This window comes from Hippopotamus amphibius, chromosome 11 (assembly GCF_030028045.1).
Source record: "Hippopotamus amphibius kiboko isolate mHipAmp2 chromosome 11, mHipAmp2.hap2, whole genome shotgun sequence".
Lineage (NCBI taxonomy): Eukaryota > Metazoa > Chordata > Mammalia > Artiodactyla > Hippopotamidae > Hippopotamus > Hippopotamus amphibius.
The window spans coordinates 37,336,827-37,354,748 of NC_080196.1; the positions used below are offsets into that span (position 1 = coordinate 37,336,827).

Sequence of the window (17,922 nt, forward strand, 5' to 3'; positions counted from 1 at the left end):
ACTCTGTTTGGGAAATGCAAGACAAGATGACCCTTCAGACTTTCCCTCCTGAACATTTCATGATTCCCCACCTAGAGGGGACCAAGCTGATGGCCAGGTCCGCAAGCACCCACGTCACCCTTATGGGACATGAGCGGGAGTCAAAGAATCGAGGCCTGTGAGGTTGGCTGGAAAAGGGCAATGAACTAGGTCAATCAGAAGACTCAAAAGAGGTGCCAAGTCTTCTGGAATCTTGGAGTCTTCACTCCTCTTTCCAAGTGGTGACTGGCATTCACCTCCAGGAATAATAATGATGTCAAAAACAGCCAACCTTCACTGAACATTTATTGCATGCTAGGTCCTGTGCTTCACATGGATGTTCCCATGTAACCCTTGCAACTGTCTAATGAAAAAGAGACCTTTAGCTTGCCCATTTTACAGATGAGGAAACTGAGGCCTACTGAGAGATGCCAAATGTTTAGCCAAGGTCACGGGGCTCTTACTCTCTGCACTCAAAGCCCACTAATTTCAATGGTTCTATTCCCCTACCCTTCTTTACCAAGGACATATTTTGTTCGTATATTGTGAACTTCCTCGTGACATGTTGCTTCGCAGGTGTGCTTTATCTTTGGTGTGTACGTGCCAATTCATATACTGGATTGGGAATTCTCAAGGGCAGGCCCTGTAGCCCCATGCGTTCAGATATGTTATTTTCTGCTTCCTCTGTACCTTGACACAGTGTTTAGAGATCACGTCTCCATAAATTCGGGTCATCTGATCAAACCCACCTCTCTGACATTTATCACAGCCTTCACAGGTGAGATGTGCTCAGGGGAGCCTCAGGGCGAGGGTGATGAGTGATGCTGATGAAAGTGGAGACAGGAGGAAAACTCTGAGATTAACTCCAGCTAAGGGCGTCATCGGCTTCACACGCGTATCCATCAGGGCCACAGCTCCAGCTGGCACAGGGCTCTGATAACACCAGCCCCCTGCCTCACCCCTTCAGAGGTAGGAATATTAAGAGCTTCCTGCTGTTGCTGGCCCCTGGGTGCCTCACCATCTCCTTAGCCCTTTATCTCTCTGCTAATAGCCTTCTCATTACATTCTTATCAGTTCAACCCTTTTGGGAGTGTCAACTGTTTCCTGCCCACAGCCTGACTGATATAGACTACACTGTCCATTCTCAGAGCAACCACGTACCTAGGATTTGCTCCCCAAAGTCCCAGCTTTGTGCGATTTTCTCTTATTTAATGAAGGTGAATTATATGACGTATAAATAAGCCAAAGGCAGAGAGGAAAGCCATCCCCAGCTTTAGTCCCCAGTGCAAGCACCATGTGAGCCAGAGAAGGGGGTTCACTGTTGCAGAACCGAGCACGGAGGTTCATGGGCTCGGTCAAGGACAGAGGCTGCACAATACAGGACAGGGCACTCAAGGCCAACACAGTATGTGTCACTGGGATTGAGCTCAGACCAGATTCCAAGCAAGAAGGGCTGCAATAAAGAGGAAGGCACAGAAAAGAGATGAATGGACTGCATTTCAATAAGCACCTAGGGAAGAAGTCAGCAGGGCTTCATTGTGGAGTAAAAGAAAGTGAAGCAATTCCCAGTGGTGGGTGCTTTGCAAGAGGAACAGAGCCAGGGCTGTATTAGTGGAACTCAGGAGAGATGAAGAACTTCATTGAAACCAGGCAGCTATGCTGGAGAGAGGGCAATTCTTTCCCCTGCCCACCCTGGGCAATGACAAATATTTGAGAATGTTGGTCCCATGTCCTTATCAAAGGATTGTGGCCGTGGTCATTCACCAGCACTAGCAAGGAATCCCAATAACTCTCAAGGAAGAGATGGATGAGAGGAGGCTCCAGAGGTTTACTAGATGGACAATGAGCCGGAGAGCTATTGTTTGGTTTCTATCTATGGCCCTGTTTTGCAACTCTACCAACACACCAAAATGTGATCCCAGCAAACCCACAAGTCATAAAAAAAACAGGTCAAGATTTTTAGTTCAAAAAACAGTGAATACCATGTGCATATGGGGTCCAGTGTCGATGTTTGGAGAACGTTCCATTTGAAGATGGTCACATGTACCTAAAATTTCCCATATGGACCTAAAACAAATGGGGAGCAGTTTCACAGTCACTCTACAATGTGTCTATTTGGCAACAGGCAGGCGAGATGGAGCAGGAGTTTGTGTCCATTTCTAAAAATTACCTTCTTTTAAATTAGAAAATATTTTACCTATCTACAAAATGTAGATATTAAAATAAACATCCGTGTAGCCATCACAAGCAATAAAATATCGCCGAAACAAATGGAAGCCCTGCGTACCCCTCCCTGGTCTTTCTTCCTGCCTTCCTTAGAGGGAGCCACTTCTCTGAATTTGGTGGTTATTCCAAAATAATGGTTTCTTTTTTAATTACACTTTTATTACACAGGTAAATACATGTAAATAAGAGAGTATTACTTTGCATGATCTAAATTTAATAGCAACAGCATCCTTCTGCAACTTGCTTTTTCCACTTCATATTGTTTCTGAGATTATACCCCCATAGCACAGTCTACTTGTTTTCTCACTGTATTCCATAGTATTCCATTGTATGCACATATCAAATTATGTAACCAGTCTTCTGGCTGATGATAGACATGTGGGTAGTTTTCTAGTTCTTAAAAAAACATGCCATCATGAATATTCCTGAACCTGTCTTTTTTTCACATGTATTAGAGTTTCTCTAGACTTACCTAGGAATGAAATCCCTGGGTCGTAGGGTAAGTATATCTTCAATGTTACTGGACAGTGCCACATAGCTCCCCAAACTGTCCGTACCAATTTAATACCTACCATCAGTAAATGGGAGTTGTCTTTGGCTCTACATACAATGGGAGGAGTGTAATTTGGAGCGGGGGGCAATCTGATGAGTGTGAAATGGTTGTCTCCTTAAGACTTCAGTTCATGGCAATTCCCTGATTGCAAGTCAGATTGAACATTTTTCACATGTTTATCATCCTACAGCATCATTGCTGTGTTAGAATTGCATTTGCACGCTTTGAAAAACCAAAAGAATTTTTCTTTTAATTTATAAAAGTTTGAACAAGTTGGATAGTATTTCATCACTTCTTCACTAGGAAACTTGGAAAGGGAGGAGGACCTGTGGCTGGAGCCAGAGGGAAGACTTCCTTTTGCAAACTGGCTTTGAGAAAGAGATTTTTTTAAACGAGTCATGGCATTAAAGATGAAGCCCATGAAGGAGAAATGAAAACAATCCCTGGGCAATGTGAGACATGCATTTCTGTAGATCTTATCAACACTGTCTAGGAAAAGCCCTGAGTGCTTTCATTGTGCCCTTTACCTGTAAGACACACAACTATGTGGACATCACAGACACACCAAAGGCACCACAGGAACCATTTGTCCAGCCTCCTGCTGCAGGAAGCACCGTGTATTTACCATCCCATCGTCACAACAGAAACTAGGAAGGAGATTCCATAACTTCTTCACATTCCTAAACACTCTTAAATGGAATCTAAGTTTCTCAGCTTTGAGCATCTCCCATTCACGGCACTGATGACATGGGATAGTATTCTTCACTTCTAGATCCTTCCTCGACCACACTGTTAGCACTTGGAGGACTCGTCTTAACATCCCCTGTCCCTGGCACAAGGATGGATGCACCTGTATGGAAGTGCATGAGAGTGGGGAACACGTTTTTCAACTTCAAAGGTCCAGGAGACATTCAACTTATGTTTCTTAAGGAAAGGAATTTCTTCCATGCTAAATCTTCTTTTCTGAGCTTTAAGAACAGAGCAATCACAGATGTAAACTTTTTGCTCTGGGTGTAAAAGAAGTCAAACTTTGGGATGCTTCTCTTCCATGAAGCCTCCCCTTACATTCCCCATCTCTCTGCATTGCAGCAGCACCGTATAGTACCTCGTATTCCAATGGAAAACAAATTATTTGGCTAATAATAACAACATAGGCTTATGGAGTACACAGTGTGCACTAGGCACTGCTCTAAGTACTTTATAAGTCTTATTTTTGTCCTCATTTGGAGGTAGGTACTGTTACTATCACCATTGTACAGATGAGGAAACTGAGTCTCAGGGAGGATAAATACTTGCCCAAGGTTACAAGTCCAATAAAGGGTGGAATCTGAATTTGCATCCCAGCAGTTTGACCCCAGAATCTGCACAAGAAGCCACCACGCTATATCAAAGATACTGCAGGACACACTGAAGCCCTTAAATGCTTCTTGCTGTTGTTCTGGTGAAAATGCAGCTGTGAGCTTAATGAGAAATTAGTTATCCTTTGCATCCTTATCTTTGACGCCCACGTCAAATCCCTAAGACCTTGAAGAATTTGCTGATTCCTTCCTTGTGTATTAATAAAAGCTCCCAGTCACGTGGGGTTGCCACGTATGCACTGATGGCTCACCGAGACACCAGAGGCCCTGGAGGGGGTGTAGATTTTGCTCACAGGGGAGTCATTCCACAGGACCTGCCTCAGCACACAGCACCTCCCACTGGCACTTCTCAAATAGCTGTTGAACCAACACAGCCACCAACAGCTAGGAATTACACAGCACGTCACCGCATACTGGGCACGTTTCATACACCCTGCATCACAGACTCACTTCCCTCCTCTACCCTGGGCATCACTGTTGCTTCCACTCCACATACAGCTGAAACGAAGGCTCAGAAGTGCTCAACTGCCACCTCGCTGATCTAAGCCAGCGCAGCTCATTACTGGATGGTTGAAATTCAAACCTAGATCCTGACATCAAATTCCATGATGTGTTTGCTGCTCATTAAGTTGGTCCCTTTATTCTTTGTTCTTTGTGTGCGTGCACACCACCCCCGCTACACACACACACAACTGACTTTTCTTTCTGGACCAGTGGAATAGGAGTCAGAACAAAAAGAGGATAGAATGTAAACTAAGCTCTTGTTTTATGAACTATGAATGAATGAATGAACAAGCACATGGATAAATGTCATATACAGTCAAGTATTCCTGGAGTGCTAACTGTGTCTGTCACCCGGCTAAGTGCCATAGATACCACAGCGACTAAGGCATAGCCTTAGGCTTCTAGAAGCTTCTAGTCCATTGGCATATGCATCTCAATGGTGTTAAAGGAAGCTCACCTTGTCAGAGTCCCATTTGAGCAGGGAATGTTGTGTAGAGGGGGAAGAAGAAAACCAGACTTGTTTTTAATATAAACAGAGGAAACTAGAAGTACATTACATCAGGGCAGAGCCTAGACAGACAGTGTTCTGAAAGAGTTAAAAAGAACCTGTGCAGCCCCACAGACCAAGAGAGAGATGCCTGCTCAGACTTCTAGGGGGGGCGAACAAAACTGGGACAGTCCCAATTTACGCCTGCTTCCCAGTGTCCTATCCAGTTAGTGCCCTTGCACTCTTGAAAGAGTCCTGGTTTAGACAGTAAATTACATGGTTGCCCTTGCCTTCCAGGAAAGTCATGACTTTCTCCAACCATCCCTGGGCAGGAAAACAATTTAACCTCCTAAGGTCACTAAGTTGCCTTATTTCTGCTTCCTCTCACTGAAGGTCTTCTCAGAGCCGCCACCCACAGCTGGCACAGGTTCTAGGGGGTCTGTGTTTCTCTACAGTTAGCGCCAAAGCCAAAATGATTCACCGTTGGATCCCAAAATGCACACGCTTTAGATGCAGGAGCACCTCTTTTACATCCCGACTCTGACAGTTTCTTTCTGTATGATCTTAGGTATCTCATTCAACTGCTCTGAGCCTCAGTTTTCTCATCTGTAAGAGGATTGATAACACCCATCTCAGTTCATGGAATGGTTGTGAGGATTTGGTGAAGAAGTATAACTGAAACACCTAGTACAGTGCCTGGTAATGAGGACACGCCTACCACCCCCACCAACCCCCACCGGAGGCTTTCTAGAACATGTGAGCTCTCAGATACCAAAAGCTTGGAGGATATGCACATTTCAGGAAACCCAGGATATTACCAGGCCTCAAACGCCTACACTACCAAGTTGGAATGGCTCCTTCATCTTTACAGAAAATAGAAAACATGGTACAACCACGCCGTAAAGCTGTCTGGAAGTATCCCCGGAAGTTGAACACGTGCCTTCCCTGTGACCCAGCTGCTCCACTCCCAGGAACACAGCAACAGAGAAGCACTCCTATCTTCACCCGAGAACAAGCGCACAAGTGTTCACAGCAAGGCTTTCACAACAGCCCCAAACCTGGAACCCACCCAAATGCTCACCAACCGGAGAGGGGATAAAGTGTGGCTAGTCCCACAGCGGAATACTACACAACCATGAGGATGAGGCATGGACACAACATCATGCCGAGCAAAAGTAGACACACGCAAATGAGTACACACTGGACGATCCCGTTTACATGAAGTGCCAGAACAGGCAAAACGAATCTTTGCTGTTAGAAGTTAGGATTACGGAAGGGGAGTAACCAGAAGGGGACACGAGGGACTTCTCGGGGCGGCGACGGTGGCGGCTTCGGAGGTTGTGTTCCTTGATCTGGATGTTGATTACTTGGGTGTGAAAACCCACTGAGCTACATACTTTTAATAAACTGTATTTTTCTGAATCATGTCAAACTTTGGTAAAAATTTTAAATGTAAAACATTTTTTGGTAGGGAGTGGAACAGACTAAGCAGACAGTAGACACTTAGCAAAAGGCGGTGGCATATTTTACTTAATAAATGCTTGTTGGGTCCCAGCTCTGTCCCAAGCAGAATGCGGGGCCAACAGAATTAATGAGACTGGGTCCCTGTTTTCCATCATCATCTCCATCATCATCTCCATCGTCATCATCACTAACACTTCCTAGTGCTTACTATGTGACAGCCGTGCTTTCAAGTACTATTTTTTTCTTTTTACCAAATCACGCATTAACTTTATCTTCATAACAGCCCATTTTACAGATAAGGAAATTAAGGCACAGAGAGATGAAGTAACTCGTGCAAGGCCACATAGCTAGCATGAAGTGGAGCCAGAATCTGAAGCCAGTGCTTGTGCTCCGACTTACAGCTTTTTTACCAGAGGTCTGGTCTGTTTATCAGCTGTCAGTCCCAGCTTCCATTCAGGAGCCATGGATATCGATAACATCACCTCTGTTCAGGGCAGTGGTAATAGTAAATTATCAACTGAGTGTCTCGGAAAGGCACAGGCAATTCCTAACTCTCTCTGGGCAGCTGCCAGCCCACTGTCACATGATCGGGAACAGACTGATAAATATATTGATGGAGATTTTTTAAAAAATGAAAAGAAAAGAAGAGTTAAAATGGCTTGGCCTTTCTACTGCCCAAAGTCCACAGAAACTCCGAATTTGCTGTAAACAAACTTCAAAGCTGCCTCTGACACTTTGGAGATACTGATGGATTTCCCCACTGACCTGGAATCACTCCCTTCCCTCGCTGGCTGATCAGGGGAACTGGAGGCTGGGGGCTGTGGTGTCTGAGAGGAAGTGAGGCAGCGAGTATTGACACTGACCCCCCAAAATGTGCTCAGACGTTAGCTGTAAGTCTGGGTCCCTGAGTCCTGCACATCAAGAATCCATCAGGCACCTAGAGACTGTCATACAGAGTGAAGTGAGTGAGAAAGAGAAAAACAAATATCGTATATTAAACACATATATGCGGAATATAGAAAAATGGTACAGATCAACTGGTTTGCAAGGCAGAAACAGAGACACAGATGCAGAGAACAAACATATGGACACCAAGTGGGGAAAGCGGGGGGTTTGGGGTGGGATGAATTGGGAGTTTGGGATTGCCATATATACATTACTAATAAGAAAAAAATATCAAATTGTATGTTTTAAATATATGCATTTTATTGTATGTCAATTGCATCTCAATAAAAGTTCTAAAAAAAAAAAAAGGAAAAAAATAAAAGAATCCATCATGCAGTCAAGCTTTGCTTTGGCACTCGGGCAGGCAATCAGTGTACACAATCCGGAAAGTGGAACGTTCAAAAACACAGCACCAAAGACCTCCCGTGCTTGGCACAAATCAGTAAGAAACAAACACCCCCGTAAGGATGGATCAGATATGGTGAGACCCAGGCAGGCATGATGTGAATACCTATACAGGCAGGAAGGTGGCTCCCAGTGGGCCAACAGGGCCCCCTGAGACCACCCTCTTTATATAGCAGAAGCACCAGTAAGATAGAGGGGAATTCCCAAAGGTCAACTTGTCCAGCCCCCATCTCCAGGCAGGATAGCAACAAAGCCATCTGGTCACGCTTCCAAGCTGAAGGGCCCACGCCCCTCAGCCTAGCATTGGGGGTTTGGGGAAGGGAGCAGGGGCAAATGCAAATTTGGCAACAAAATCAAAACATTTGCTCAGCCTTCCCAGTTATGACACAACTCTATTTGTGGAGAAATCAGTTGGGTCTCACCCAGAAAACACACAAAATAGAGCACAAGAAAAAAATGCACTTTTTCATATGCTGACATAGCTACCGACAATTATCTGGAAAATAATGGGGCAGGTAGGAAGGGTTCTTGCAATCAAACACTCATGGGAGGGAGGTTCAGGTAGGAGGTGGCACTGGGCAAAGGGAGAAACAGAGCTGCCAGGTAGCCTCGATGAAGGCCTCAGCTAACCCCATGGGGAGCCCTGAAGCTGGGATGCCCTTTAGAATTTCCTCCCATTGGGACAGAGGGGCCCCACTGGTCATTGGATGCAGGTGACCCAGTAGGAGAGACTGCAGGCGGGGCAACTCTCTTCAGCAGAGGCAATTCCAAAGAGGGCTGAGCCCTGCCAGCACTGCCTGCCACTGGGAGTCAGTCCTGCAGGGGGGCTGGGGGGACGCAGTGAGCTGATCCAAGCAAAGGGTCCACCCACCCGACCATTATCCCGCACTGCCTGACTTGCTCCATCAGCATTGTTCTCCAATCCAACGTATCAGTCTTTGGTGTTTCCTGCTGTTCTTCCTACCTATTCAGTGACTGAAGAGACCCAAGGAGGGAAGACTGAATCTGATGTGAAGGAGGAGGCAGCCACAGGGCCTGATGCGCAATGGCTTCCCTAGGGGACAAACAAGGACCACACACAGCATGTAGCCATACCCAGGATGGTCACAGACTAGGTACCTCAATCACACAGTTTTCCTGGGTGATGGACGCGTGGTTTGTCAGGCTCAGGGACCCAAACTGGTGATCAGCAAGGATGAAACCACATTTCATAACTGACTGATAAAAAGTGAACCTCGCTACAAACATATGCAGCTGTGTGTGTCTAGGCATAAATAAAGCAGAAAAAAATAAAGAGTTCCATCCATCGCAGGGCTGATCTTGATAAATGGTCAAAGGGAAAAAAAGTGTGCCGCAGAGTAATAGACAAAGATTCCATTTCAGTGAAAAACACTCAAACAATGAGACCCCACCATACGTGTATACACACCTGTAGTATTTGTATGAACAAAGGAAAAGACAGGGAAGGATTAATCCTAGGCTATAAACATTAATTCCCAGGGTGTGGAGGAGGGGTGGAGATGCTATCCGTTTTCCACTTGTCTTTTTGTATCTCTGCATGATATCGATTCATGTGTTTAAGAAAGCAAGAATTACTGTCATACTTTGAAAAATCAAATAAAGAATACATTTTAAACAATTATTGACATGGTGCCAATGTGCATAGCAAGGACATATAAAACACTATTTCATTCCCTCTCTTCTCTTCCCTCCCCTCTTAGAAATCAGCTCCTAACTGTCCATTTGGGATTCCTCAAGGGGAATATTTAAGGCTGAGATTCTTCTATGCCTTCTCCTTAATCATTAGAAGATAATTTTAATATTATTCCATATACGGTATATATTTGCCACCAACGTAAACCTGCCACTAAAATCCATAAAAATTATGCAACACCGAATTATGTATTCAGATGGCAATGCTGTGAATTATCTGCTGTTTGCTATTATCTGTGACCATGCCTCTCTCCGTTACCGTGCTAATGAGAGCTGACCACACCAAGCCAACTCCCAGTTATCTTGGCACATGGACATGAAAAGCCCAGAGGCGCCAAAACCCAACTGCTCACCACATCTGCTGACAAGAAGCCAAAGAACTGGTTTTAAGTTTCTTCCCTCTTTGCCTGTCCCTGGCTACCCCTTAGGAGAGGTGTTCCAGAGGGCAGGAGCCACTGCAGTGCAGGGGGATGAGGACACAAAGGATCCACGTGGTCTCTAAACTGGACTCCTCTTCTCTATCTGGTTGGCTATGGGGATGTGCTCTTGCAAACCCGTCAGCACCCGGCCAAGTCCCATACGCATTCCTCAAGAGTTAACTCAGCTGTCACTGAGTTGAACCAAGGGTTTAATTGACACTGTCTGGCTACCAGGTGTGGCTTCTACACTGCAATTTGACTTTTATGGGCTCCAAACATGTAGAAGGCAAGATGGAGACTCAGTCCCGCCTTGACAGTGAGGCAACCTGTTAGATGTTATATGAGAGCTGCGTGCTAAGTTTGCTGGAGGGAGGAGGGAGGGGTGACTGGGGGCGGGGGAGCCTTGCAAAGGGAGTTTGGGAGCCAAGAGGCCACCTGAGCGAGCCTGGCAGGACAAGTAGCCCAGGAAGATGAGGACTTGGGTAGAACGAAGTACAAACAAGGGCATAGTGGTGGGACATGCTTGTGATGGACTCCGTGAAATAAAGCCTAAGCTAAACCTTGAGAGATGATGGGCATTGATGGGGGAGATGACACCCCCATCAGCCAAACAGCACCTCACTCACACGTCGGGGCCTGTGTTGTCTTGAAAAGACCCCCTTTACCTCAAAAACCCCGCATCAGTCCTTCTTCCTCACACCAGCTTACCGACTGATTATTTTCCCCTACCACACCACAGCCATTATTCTGTTTGTGATACTGGATTTAGATGTGGACTTTAGTTTTCCTTCAAGTTGGTTAGTTGCCAGGAACTACAACCACCACCATCATAGGGATAGCTAACGTCTGTTGAGTGCTTACTCTTTGCCAGGGGTAAACCTTTGCAACCATCCTGCAAGGGCGGTATTATTTATTACATCCCCATTTTTCAGATGAGAAAACTGAGGCTCAGAAAGGTGAAATAATACGCAAGTTCTTACAACTGTTAGGTGGTGGAGTCAGGATTCAAACACAGTCTGTCTAATTCTAGAATCCATACTCTTGACCACCTTGCTGTAACGACCCTCCTTAGAATACACTTGCTCTGTTCACTCTGAGAACCAGGGCAGGAGCCACCAACCTTTTTCTGTTAAAGGGCCAGACAGTAAATATTTTCAGCCCTGCAAACCACACAGCCTCTATTACAACCCTCAACTCCACCCTTTTCGCATGAAAGCAGCCACAGTCAACACATAAGCAAACGGCGTGGCGATGTTCCAATAACGTAAAAGGCTCGTTTACTTACACAACAAGGTGACAGGCTGGAGTTAGCTGTTGAAATTGTCAGCTCCTAATCTACAGTAGTCTGTTCATTCACACATTCAGCCAGCATTTACCACGTGTCTACCTCGTGCCCAACACGTTCTAGGTTCTGGGTAGAAGGAGAACCACGCAAGTCTCCACCCTCGTGGACCTTAAATCCTAGCAAAGATTTGGTTGTTTGTTTCACCTGTTCCTGATACCCTAACTCCTCACCTTGATCCTCTTCACGCTTCCCTTAGACCCGTGGCTCTCAACTTTTACTTTACATCACTTGTGGAGCTTGCACAACAATCGATTCCTGAGCCCCACGCCCCAGAGATTCTAGTTTAATTGACCTAGGGTGGGCCTAGGCACTGATAATTTTACAAGTTTCCCAGGTGATGGGTTGAGACCTGCTGCTTGCGTAGCTGTTCACCTCCTGTTTTCCACGTACTGTGAAATAGGGGAAGTCTTTTAAGCCCCCAGTTTGAGCTGTAGAATGTGGATAATACCCATCTCATGGGATTGTTACGAGGATGGAAAGAGGCCACATGCTTTTCAACCTGTAGGCTGCTATACAAATGTCAGGTACTATTGTCATACCATTATTTTTCAGCTTTAATGCTAGGTCCTACCTCAATGATTTCCCTCCCCAGTTTTGACCTTGATTCTTTGGACCAAGGCAGTGTTTGGGATTTCTAAAGCAAGCTCTATGGGTAGCTCACTAACAGCCCAGGTTCACGGGTGAGTGAACTGGTGGCCTTTCCTTTATTCTAGTAGAGCATCGCATGGGACTGCCATTTGTCTGGTATGGGGAGCAAAGATCTGTGCCCCACTTTTATAGTGAAGGTCTCCATCTCTAGGCAGTGATAGCAGACTTCTGAGTAGTGTTGTGAAGCCGTGAATAAGTGGCTTATTTACTTTGACTCACTGACAAATGCCCAAACCCATGTACTTTCATGAGCTCTGGACTAAAAAGGGAAGGACATAACCATCTTGCTGAGCACCCATCAGTGTGCTAGGTTCTTCCCGTATATTATTTCATTTCATCTTCAGAACACACCTGGGAAGTGAGAACACCTCTTGTTCTCATTTGACAGATGAAGAAGACTCACAGAGGCTGAACAGCTTCGCACCCAAAGGTTCCAGAACTCAAACCTGGGTCTTGTTGATTCTGAAGCTCTTTGCACAGACCCACGGGGCAGCCTACAAATAATCCAGCTCCTGTTCAGCCAGGATTCAAAGAGCCACCAAGTTTCTTCTTCCCAGGTTTTTTTTCTTTCCTTATTTCCTCTTTTTTTGGACAGGGAGACCCAGAAAGAACCCCTCAACACCTGCTAATGCCCGTAGTCTGACAAGTCTCACCTAGTACTAGCACGATGATCCACGGGTCAAAAGGAAAGGCATTGCCTCACTGCACAGCATTTGGATGGGGCAGTTTTATAACCTCATAATGAAACAAAAAAACAAACAAACCAAAAAAATGTGAGGAGAGAGTTTGGAGAAACAGATACTGCCAGGAGTGAGGAATTCACTGACCCCCAATCTGGGCCATCTCAAGAGAAGTTGGCCACTGGCTGAGCCTCTTAAAAGCTGAAAAGCCATCCCAGGTCATGGTTAAAGAGAGAGCTTGAACAAAACAGAAACAAATGTGATCTTCAAAGTCTTAAATGTCAACTTGAAGGATAACTTAGAAGCTGTGATATGGGCCAAGAGAACCTGCAGCTGCTTTCTCCACATCAGATGCTCTTTCCATCCTTTGGACCAGCCACACCACACCGCTAGACAGCGTGTCCATCAGGGAGGGGGCAGCCTCCCCAGCCCATGCCCACCAAGATGTTTACAGATGGCTGAAGCTTCCATTTATACGAGCCATCAGATCCTCCCCTCTCACTCTGACCTGAGCACCCTTGAGGAGTAGTGCCTGCCTCTGACCTCGGGCTTGTCCTTCAAGACTCCACTGGTCCTTGATCCTCCTGCCCCACCCCCATCTTCCCAACCCCGCCACATCCCACACCACACACATACAACCAGCTCTGCTGCCTCCTCTCTTCCAAGAGCTCAAACGCAGGATGGTTTCCAGACCAGATATTCAGGATGCCTGGTGCCCCCTCCCACGCTTCAGGATAACGGACCAGCCATGCTCCTGGATAATCCCCACTAGCCAATGTTTCTAGCGGGAGGAAAGAAACTCCACCCAAAGGCCTTCAATAGTGGAAAACATGTAGCCAGATTTGAGAAGAGGTCCTTTCCAAACCACACGGGCTCCTGATGGCTAAAAAACTGGAAAATAAAATTATGAGATTCCCTTTATTAAGGGTGTACAACATTCCTAGCTCTGTTTTAGTCCCTTTGCATAAATATCATGTTTGTGACAACCTTGTGAGGTAAATATCATCCTCGTTTTACAGGTGAGGAAGCTTAATAAGCTCAGAAAGAATAAGTAATGTATCCTAGGTTACTATTTCTCTCCCAGGGCAGACTGCTCTGATGTGTGTACTCTTCCCGTTGTGCCAGGCTGCATTTGAAGTCCAGAGCTGAAGGACACAGGATCCCTGAACACAGAGACTCTGGCTGTGGAGATTTAGAGGGTCATTTGCTGTCAAAGCCAAGGACATCCTCTAAGTGGTTCTTTCTGCCAGGTGCCTTTGCCCTTTGGACCTTCTGGAGAGCCTAAGAATGCACTTGCTCAAAGTTTCCTGATCTCAAAGATGACCAAAGAGCTGGCCAGAAGTTTGAGCTGAGAGAAGGGCCAGTGAGAAGGCTTCCATATCAGCCCAAGTGTCAGTGTCCTGAGAATCCATCCCAGGTCCGAAGTTGGTGAAATGTCCCCCAGAGCAAACCCAAAAGGGTCAGGATTCCACTGACCCTCCAGAGAGGGTGATGAAAGGGTTGAGAGCCCAGTTCTCACCCTCAGCTGTCCGCAAGAAGTCCAGTGCTGGGACAGGAGGCCACCATAGATTCCCAGATGCATCCCCTCCACCCCTGGGTACTCAGCCTTCTATTTGTAAATGGTGGGAATGAGTGGGAACACTGAAATCATTACTTCCATCAGCTGCACTGTAAGAAAGACTCCAGCCTCTGCCTCACTGATGCTCTTTGCACCCTCCTGACCACCTACACTTCACCCCACCCTCTTCTTTACCTCTGGATCCAAGCTCTTCAGTAACGGCAAAAGTTTAACCTGTTCTGTGTCAAAAAAAAAAAAAAAAAAAAACTTTGGGGACAGGGGGTTGGGAAGGAAGACTGGGGAGGGGACATTTTTCCACTGAAAGCAGTAGTCTTTCAACCTCCCTCACACTCACCAAAACTAAAAACCTCCACCTCCACGGGCCTTTCTACTGGTCTCCCCACCCCCACCCCTCCCCCACCCCCTTCTTGAACTCCTGACTCTCTCCGAAGTCCTAATGCCCAGGAGAAGTTTCTCTCCTCTTTCTGTCCTGATGGGGGCATGCGTATTCCCTCAGCATCTCAAGATCTGGAGAAAAAGCTCTGGAAACTCAGCTAGGAGTTAGGAGCTGGAGTGTGCAGCTACCAGGGAACAAGACAATAATAGTACAGTTGTTTTTTTGCTTTTTTTGTTTTCTTTTTTAAATGGAGAGATGGGTGTCGATGCAGCTCCCAGAGCAACTGAGAAATGGCCCGTTTACACTTCCAGGCCTGAGGCCACGATCATCCCTACGCAGTCACCAATGCATAAACAGGCGCCTGCACGTGCATCTCGTGGGTACCCCGCCACCCACTTACACGCACTTTTGTTTACACGGCCCTTGGTGCAATTTCCTCTTTCTGCTCTGCACTCAAGTTGAAGACATACTCCTGAAGTTAAAGAAGTCAATACCTGACATTGCTGTCTGCTCAGTCTTTTATAGCTCTTCCCTAGGGGTCAATTTATATAATTTCTAAAATCCTTCCCAAATCTTCAACTTCCTGTGGGTCCGTTTTTGTATCCAGATTTCCTCCCTGTCCCTTTATTTTATTCTCTCCTTTTTTTCTAGGACACAGGGAGAGTCCAGTAATCTTCCTCCCACCCAAACACTGTAGGTTGGTTCTAATGCAAAATATAAAACCAGCAACCCGGGCAGGATGAAGCTGAAAGGGCTCTCTTAGTGGTCACTGGTTTCCTGAACAGCTATTGACACCCAGTGTGAACACTGGGCAACCCAGGGCTGGTGGATCTACACAGCCCCGCTTCCTCCTACACTCAGTAGAGCACAACTGCCCCTCTACATCCTAGGGAAAATCCATTCCCTCCTTCAGCCAACTTTTCAGAGAAGTCCAAGAAATTGACACCAAACTTGGGGGGTGGACACAAAACTTGAAACTACTCAAAGATGGGAAGTTGCTCTGTTACCTTTGTAGGCTTTAAGGAAAATCTCCAGGGACTCTTTCCTGGGGAGGTGTGATTTTTTTCCTTCCCACCTTCCCAGGAACTTCACAAATCCACCACAGGACTGTGGAAAAGTGGCCAAGGCAGAGAGAGAAGGGTTAAGTCAGCCCAGACCTCAACAATCTGTGTTCAATTTTGATAAAAATCTCTCTCGCTCTCCCCCACCGCCCCCCTTCCTCCACCCCACAGCTCAGACATGTTTCTTTATGTTACGAGCTTGCATCTTGTTTGGGGCACCAAGGCGCTCCCAGAAAACCCCCAACGGCCCCCACCGTGGGCGCATGTGGCAGACACATCCATTCCACTCTCCGGGCAGGGCTGGACACAGAACCTCAGTCCTGGCCACCACCGCCTCCTACCCCTCCTCCTTCCCCTTTGCAATTACCTGCCTCCAGACCAGATCCTTCCTTCCCAGTTAAGTCAAAGCCGCATTGCTGGACGCTGTCAGGGCCACAGCGGGCGGATGGATGGGCAGCAGCCGCAGGTGCTGGGCTACCCACTCAGGACCCCTTTCCTGGGATGCTCTTTCCCTCTCCCAAGTCCCACTGCTTCTGAGAGCAAGAACCTCCCTGCTCTCTCTGCCCAGCCTGCTGGCCAGGAGCCAGGCTTGCAAGTGGGAGCCGGGGGCTTGTAAAGAGTTAAATCACCCCAAGAAAGGCACGAGCTGAACCGGAAAAAGCCACCACCAAAAAGTTGTCCGTCTGGGGGGCACCGGCTATGTCTGTCCACTTGTGACAAGAAGGAATCAGCTTTCAAAGCCACAAATAAGCATTATTTTTTTTTTAAAGTTTTCCAAAGACATTTCCTGTGTCCAGATGTGCCCATCCAGACAGACACAGACCCTCACGCAAATCACACCCATCGGCACAGACACGCACGCAGGCCCCGGAGCCCGCCACTCAAGTATCCTCGGCGGCTCCCGCAAGCACTTTGGAGAAACAAAACAGGCAGCCCGCGGAGCCGCTGCCTCTCCAATCCCTTTTCAGCCTTAGAAAGAAAGTAGAGGGGGAGAGAAGTGGGGAAGTGCCCCGGAACGCCTGCCGCGGTCCCCCCGCCCCCGGCCGCCCGCACTTACCCCGGGGCGCCCATGGCGCGTCCGCCGCTCCCGCAGCCCCGCGCCCGGCTGCGCGCCCGCCGCCCGCCGCCCGCCGCCCGCCGCGCCCGCTCCGCGCTGAACTGAGCTCGCTGTCTTCCGACCGAAACCGCGCCGCTCCCCCTGGGCCGGCCTCGCGCCCGCCCGCCCCGCTCTGACGTCAGGCGTCTTGGAGCGGGATATTTATGGCAAGGATACTCTGCATTTTCCCTAGGTAGAGTTCTGATTGCAGTTCCTTGGGATTTGTAATTTTCACACTTTCAGACAGAAAGCAGGGGAGGGAGGCAGGGAGAGCGCAGCCGGCAGGGCGAGGCAGACAATGAGGGTGGCTGTTTCCAGCCCTGGCAGGGAGCCTTCTCAGGGCTCCCTCTGTTTTGGAAACATGTGAGGGTCAAGGAGGCAGAAGTGGGGACCTAGGCGGTGGGTTTCTCCTTGCTCCTCCCCTGGTCGGAGCCGGCTAGGAGGTCAGGTGCTGGGGGTGGGCGGCGAGTCCTCTCCTTCGACCAAGTCCCTCCGCGGACACGAAGTCCCAAGAAGGTGCTAGGGCAAGAAAAGAAGATAAATCAGGAAGAGCAAAGCAGCTAATTAGAAGCTCTGGTCCACACCCTAACAACTTTTCCATTTCTTCTTTGGGAGTGGGTGCGTTAAAAAAAAAAAAGTTTATTTTTATTAAATTATGTTCCACACTCCCTGCCTCTGTATAGCTTTTCCAACTCAGTACCAGTCAATTCATCTTACTTCATTGCTTGCATACAGAGTTTGAGCCGTTTACAATAGCTCTTATTCATACTTTTTAAAATTGCTTTTAATTTTTTTTCTTAAATGTGATTGTGATCCATCTCCTGGTCTGAACTGGAAATTGCCTTAGTCAAGAGCGACTCCATGATTGGCACCACCCTCAGAGTAAGTCTGGATCTTTTCTGTGTTGCCCACACTCCCAGAAGTGAGCAGGCAGGTGGTGCCTCTGCTGGTGGTATGATGCTCAGGCGAACAGCTTGACAGTGACCAAAGAGCAGGGCTCTGGGCCCTCTGTGGCTTAGACAAAAACATCTTGGCTGTCCCCCAC

General features: G+C 47.3%; 1 protein-coding gene across 2 annotated transcripts in view; it reads right to left on the reverse strand.

The window, feature by feature from the left end:
* DAAM2 (dishevelled associated activator of morphogenesis 2) overlaps positions 1–16,921 on the reverse strand; it is a 110,464-nt gene extending 93,543 nt beyond the window's left edge. Inside the window, exon 1 of one of the 2 annotated variants that reach the window (XM_057699589.1) lies at positions 16,839–16,921. The gene's annotated coding sequence lies outside the window, so the exon portion shown is untranslated. Of the gene's footprint in view, positions 1–16,148; positions 16,186–16,838 lie in introns of those variants that run through there. The other variant, XM_057699591.1, reaches the window with a different exon arrangement.
* Between the last annotated feature and the right edge of the window lie 1,001 nt (positions 16,922–17,922).